Source organism: Magallana gigas, chromosome 1 (genome assembly GCF_963853765.1).
Source record: "Magallana gigas chromosome 1, xbMagGiga1.1, whole genome shotgun sequence".
Taxonomy (NCBI): Eukaryota; Metazoa; Mollusca; class Bivalvia; order Ostreida; family Ostreidae; genus Magallana; species Magallana gigas.
The window spans coordinates 29462360-29468359 of record NC_088853.1 but is presented as its reverse complement, the minus strand read 5'-3'; positions in this window follow the sequence as shown (position 1 = coordinate 29468359).

Genomic DNA, 6000 nt, shown 5'->3' with positions numbered 1-6000 from the left:
AATATTAGTATACCTTGTATTCCTACGCACTATGAACTTGCGCGAGAGTTGGTGCACGGTGCAACGTAACAGCGCCACAGCCAGCGCGAAATCACTGCGCGTAAAAATAATATAACCAAATGATGAAATGTACTGCATGTTATATACTATAAAAATGAATTCTCATGAAATCTACACCAACAAGTATTATTTCATTTTATTTGTATTTCATAAATGTATATTTATTCATATTTTTCTGGGTTTTTTTCTTCTTTTTTAAGCGGCTGACCTTCACAAGCTTTTATAAGAAATATAGATTCACAAGGCAGTTCTTATTTTTTTCCCTTTGTACAGAGATACACTCTTTGGAGGGGGGAGGGGCAAGAAAAAAGGCAGAACTATGCAATTACAGCAAACTTGTTTTGACACCAAATTTAAAATTAATTACTGCACTATAACTTTCCAGTCAGTCTCTCTTCACATGACATGTGTACACAGTCATTTTCAGAGGCATACTATACGATGTCTCTATGTTATAGTTATGTGACATCGCTTCCGTATATGACTTGTAATCAAGCTGTATATTTTCTTATTTGAGTACATTTGATCTCAAGTTCCAAATATTTTTACGACAAATAAACAGTTCAATCATAGCACAACCAAGGTACAGTACAGCTCACGAGTATCCCGACACCCACTGTGTAAAAAACACGGTGGAAAACGGTCTGTGTCGCACCGTGCACACGGTGTGACACCGTGTATGTGTATTGGAAAATTCAAGAAAAAGCACCGTGTCGCACCGTGGCCACCTGTGTAACTCCGTGGCCACTGTGTTACTCCGTGGATATCGTTACCTGAGACGTTGATAGATATAGTGTATGTTTAGAAATAAAGAAATTATGGCTAAACAAGGGTTGAAACATATACATCCTTTTCATATTTAAAAAAAAAAGAATGTCGACTTAAGTTGCACGGACCTAGAAAGTTGTCGAGGCTGTCAACGTGAAGTTAATTTTTTGTGATCTGAAAACTCGACATAAATGGGTACCTTTTAATTCATTAGTTCTTAAATAATTTGAAATAAATTCACCAAAAATATTTAATAATCATTTAATATATAATCAAAATTCAAATCAATTTAATTCATCTTGTTTTTTTTCTTAACACACGTGATGTTGTAACTGACGATCCTATTAAAATGTCGGGAGCTTAAACGTCTTATTTCTGTTATCTGTAAACACTTTCTGATTTATTAATTAATTTACTGCCTTACTTTAAACCAATTAAAAATGAGAAATGAAAACATTTCAGACCATGTTTTTCTAAAAACATGTGCTGTTGATGTGCTATAGTAAATAACAACCCCATATTACCGGTGACTCGAATAATTTGGACTTCAGCTATTTATGTAGCAATAAATAAACAAAAAATCACTTTTATATTTTAGATTATAGATAAATGCATGTACAAACTCTTGTTAAATCATATTCAAGCATTGTACATGTATTAAAAATATACCCGCATTTCATAAAATAATTTTCAACTTTATTTCCGTATAGTTCGGTATGGCCTCGTCATTTCACATGAAAAAATCACTCGTGCGATGTACGGAAGCTGATCAGATATACAGCATAGTCTTTCATCTTGGGTTCTATACACAACAGGTGTTGTTTTCTGTCTTGTTAGGTGTCATTGGAATTTACAACTAACTGTGTGTATATTTGGACGTCTGAACAGGTGTACTCGAGATGCCGTTATTCACACCTTTCCGCGAACACCTGTTAAGTAACTCATCACAACCCGTCGTGTGTATGGTCTGAATATATCTTACTTCTACTTTGTTAGTTCAATGATTTTACCTAATCTCTAACAAACAAACAAAATTGTCTGTAGATATGTACACAAACAACTACACGTAAGACTATCGGCGCGTGGATCCGGGGAACAATTCAGCAACTCTATAAATGCGGGAATTTCACAAAATATTAACTTGCGATAAGAAATTATTTACCGGGTACACATACATGTATGTACAAAAAAACCCTGATTGATTAAAAAGATGAATGAGATAATACCGGTAACTTTTTGCAAGCATTTAGAATAAACACAACTTTACTGATGTGAAATAGCGTCGAAAATTTAACGAAAAATCTTATTACATCGTGAACTTTACAAACTTTTAGTCATTGTGTTGAAATCGTTATTAAAACCATGGATCTAAAATAAATGAATTAAATTCATGCAAACAGAACTCTTATAATTCTAAAATGATTGCACAAAAGTACACATACACAGAGAGAGAGAGAGAGAGAGAGAGATTTTACAACTTAATATTCCAACCCTCATGCATGCAGTATAAGAATGAAGAAACTTAACATTTCAAACACTGAATACTTCATTGTTAAACATTTTTCTATTTTGCGGACTTAAAAAAACAATAGAACGACATTTTTTTCCATATCATGGAAGGAGCACGTGGTCTATCTCGCGGGCTGATTTGATTGACAGGGATAGCACGTGGACCCTGACTGCATTTATTCTATCGCAATTTAAGGGAAAAGGGTTCAATATAATTGAAACTATAAATCTAACTTATTACACTGAATTACAAGTAAAATGTACTTATATTAAATAATACTGGTATTCTCTCTCTCTCTCTCTCTCTTATATGACGATCATTAAACAATCAAACAGTAATTATTGCAATACTGAGTAGTTTCTTGGAACACAAATAATTCCTAAACTCAAGTTGCTATAATGATGAAATAAAAAATTATCAAGTACCGATCCACGGATTCTTAGCGCTATGAATATGTACCGTGCGGTACTACATGGACAAGTACATCACACATATATATAAAAGAAAGAAAATTTGAAAATATATTAGATATAAAGCTGTATAATTATATTATTTAGAGAAAGTACATTTGTTATCAACAGCCCGTTAGATTTGTTATCGTTGAATAGAGTATACGTGAGAAAAGATCACAGTTATGGTTCTATGCACTATTGAAACTGCCAAACTACAGTAACTACGATTACTACTACGTTTAAAAACGGACTGAAACAAAAACTTATGGAACCGTTTATTTGAATTTTAAAACGGAAAAGAAAGTGTCAGTGTTTTAATTGATCAAACCTTTATGTGGGCGATATCGATTTTTAATATTAACAAAAATCAACCGTGTCAATCGCATACGTCTGAAAATTGCGTGCATAAAAATTTTATTTATTTCTATTTCTTTGTCTTTGACTTTGATTCTCTTACGTACATCAATAAATATTTTATTCTTTATAAGTTTTATTCCTAAATCCTCCTTTTTTTCACAGGTAAATACCGCGTGTTACACCGTGTTATTGTCCGTGTTGCATCGCGGTGCACCGTGTCGCACCGTGTTTTTTCTCGTTCTGTGGCCGTAACAGAGAACAATAGATCAAAGGTACCGACACTTCCACGCTCAGCGTGGACTTTCAAACACGGTGGTCGGTGTTTTTGTCGGGATACTCGTGAGCTGTACTGTAACTCCATCGAGGGAACATTGTGCTATTTTTACATCTTGGAAAATCCCCAACATTCGATAATGGCGGAGGTGTCGAAGAAGGCACATTGTATTAAAACAAGTAGTAATTGCCCCTCTATTTATGCATTTGTTACCGATTTATAATCCCAGTTTCAATATATCTCAATCATAAGTTCAGTTCTTTAACCGTTAAATAATTCCCCCCTTGCTAAGATCGATGTCGATCGAAGTTAGCGACGCTCTCTGCGGGTGCAAACGTTTTATGAAAATTGAACGAAACAACGACAACTTTACATTTACTTATCACTGTTAGGATCTGAAATAATTGGGAAAAGATTTTTTGCTTATAATACATGTAAGTATGCATAGCGGAAAGCATGGCGGCACTGTGTGATGCATGGCGGGGGCCTATACCTCTATGCAAAAAATCGGCCTAGGGAAATCACTGCAGTTAATATTCATTCGCGTTAGATTTTGAGTTTATTTAAATAAAGTCAATTCATATTGGTTACAATAACATAAGTTATAGTTAAAGTACATTTCGTCGAGTATATCATGGATACCCAAGAGGGCGGTGACGAGTTTGCGAAGCAAACGAGTCTCCGCCCTCTTGGGTATCCATGATTTACGAGATGAAATGTACTTTAACTGGCTTGTATCAAGGACCAATCAAATCTTTCGAATTATATGCCCGCGAAAAAAAAAATATCCGTTACATTGCCCGCGAACTGATCGACAACATTCGTAAAATTCCGGTGAATTTTCCCGCTTCAGCATCTAGTTAATTCATTGTAGCCGAAGACCTTCGGAATATTCCGTGACTAAAATGCCGCCAAATTTTATATAAAGAAAGCATGTGGAACAAAGGAATATTCGGCGATAAAGATTCGGAAACTCTTCAGCATACCATGTTCTATTTCAACTGCAAACTCTTTGGTTTACGTGGACATGACGAACATCACGAACTTGAGTGTAGTCAGTTTGTTCTTGGGACTGACAACTCCGGAAAATATGTAGAATTCATCGGGCGTGCTAGCAAGACGTACAAGGGCGGTTTGGCGCAAATGCAGCTTACAAATAAGCGCATACGACATCACAGTTCAGCTGGTAAGTTAACATTAAAAATAATCCATTTATCTAAGTAAATCAATGACTCATTTATAAATAGTAAAATAGTTGTATACATGTAGTGGTAAATGCCCTATTTTTGTTTTGACCCGACCCTCTACCCCCTAGAGAATTTTAAAATTGACAGTAGAAGTTGCAAAGAGAAGGCCTCGACCCCCCCCCCTCCCCGACAAAAACAACTATCTAGTATGGGACACCAACCCCGGGGAGTTTGTATATCTGCACGTGTTGAAAGATTGTGTAAAGAAATTGAGGTTTCGATATGATCTGATTAACTATGAACTCATTTATCGATATTACATGTTACTTATTTTGATTATGTTTCAAAGAATTTTGCTTTTTCTTCCATCTTAGTTGAGCGTTGTATCGCGGACTACTATAAAATGTATTTGGATGGTCTGGATAATGCAGGGTCATTCTATCGACGCCCGTTGCAAGGAAGCCCGCCAAAATATGGAAACCAACTGGTCGGTGTGAACAAACTGAAATCAATGATGAAAGTGATCTGCAAAAAAGCTGGATTGGAGGGAAATTACAGTAACCACTCAGGTAAACGCACCTGCGCAACACAATTATACATGGCAGGGGTGGACGAACAAGAGATAATGAGGAGGACTGGTCATCGCTCAGAAAAGGCAGTAAGAAAATACAAACAACCGTGGGACGATATTCTTAAGAAAGTGTCTGCAGTATTGGAACCTATTCCTGGGGTGGCAAAATCCTTGGAGAAAAGAAAGCGCGATCGAGGACGACATGGAAACTGAAACCGACCTGCCATGTCGTCCAACAAAAACATTACGCTCCTTTGGTTCTGACATAACTAATGCCAAAAATGGACAGTATTTTCAAAACTGTAATATTTCTTTCAATTTTTGAAAAGTTTGAGAAATTGTACATTCTCTTAAATTCTAAAAATTCGTTTCTTTTTGTTTTTGTTTTTCTTTTTTTTTTCTTGTTGCTTGTAAGACAATTTTTCAAGCTAATAAATTGATGTTCTTGGATATTGTTTTCATGTATAAAGGTGGAAGTTGTTGTACAGCTAGCTGTACAATAACTTCCCGACACTGGAAGTTATTGTACAAATGGTAGCTCCGCCTCCTCAAGGTATCATAACTTATTGAACAGCCACAAACGAGAGAAAATGCACAGGGCCGTGATACAATAATTTATACCTGCTTAACGTCGAATCATGGCCGACCAGAAATAATTGTGTTTCTTCCTTGTTTTCAGAACAAATGAGTGGTATGTTTTTTCAGAGAAAAAGATATTTATAGATATATTGTGCCTTTAAACTGTATAAAAACGTTTTTCGACACGATTGCAAAGCACCTGATTGACTTTGGTGTTCACTAAATCCCACGCCTTGCTGAGG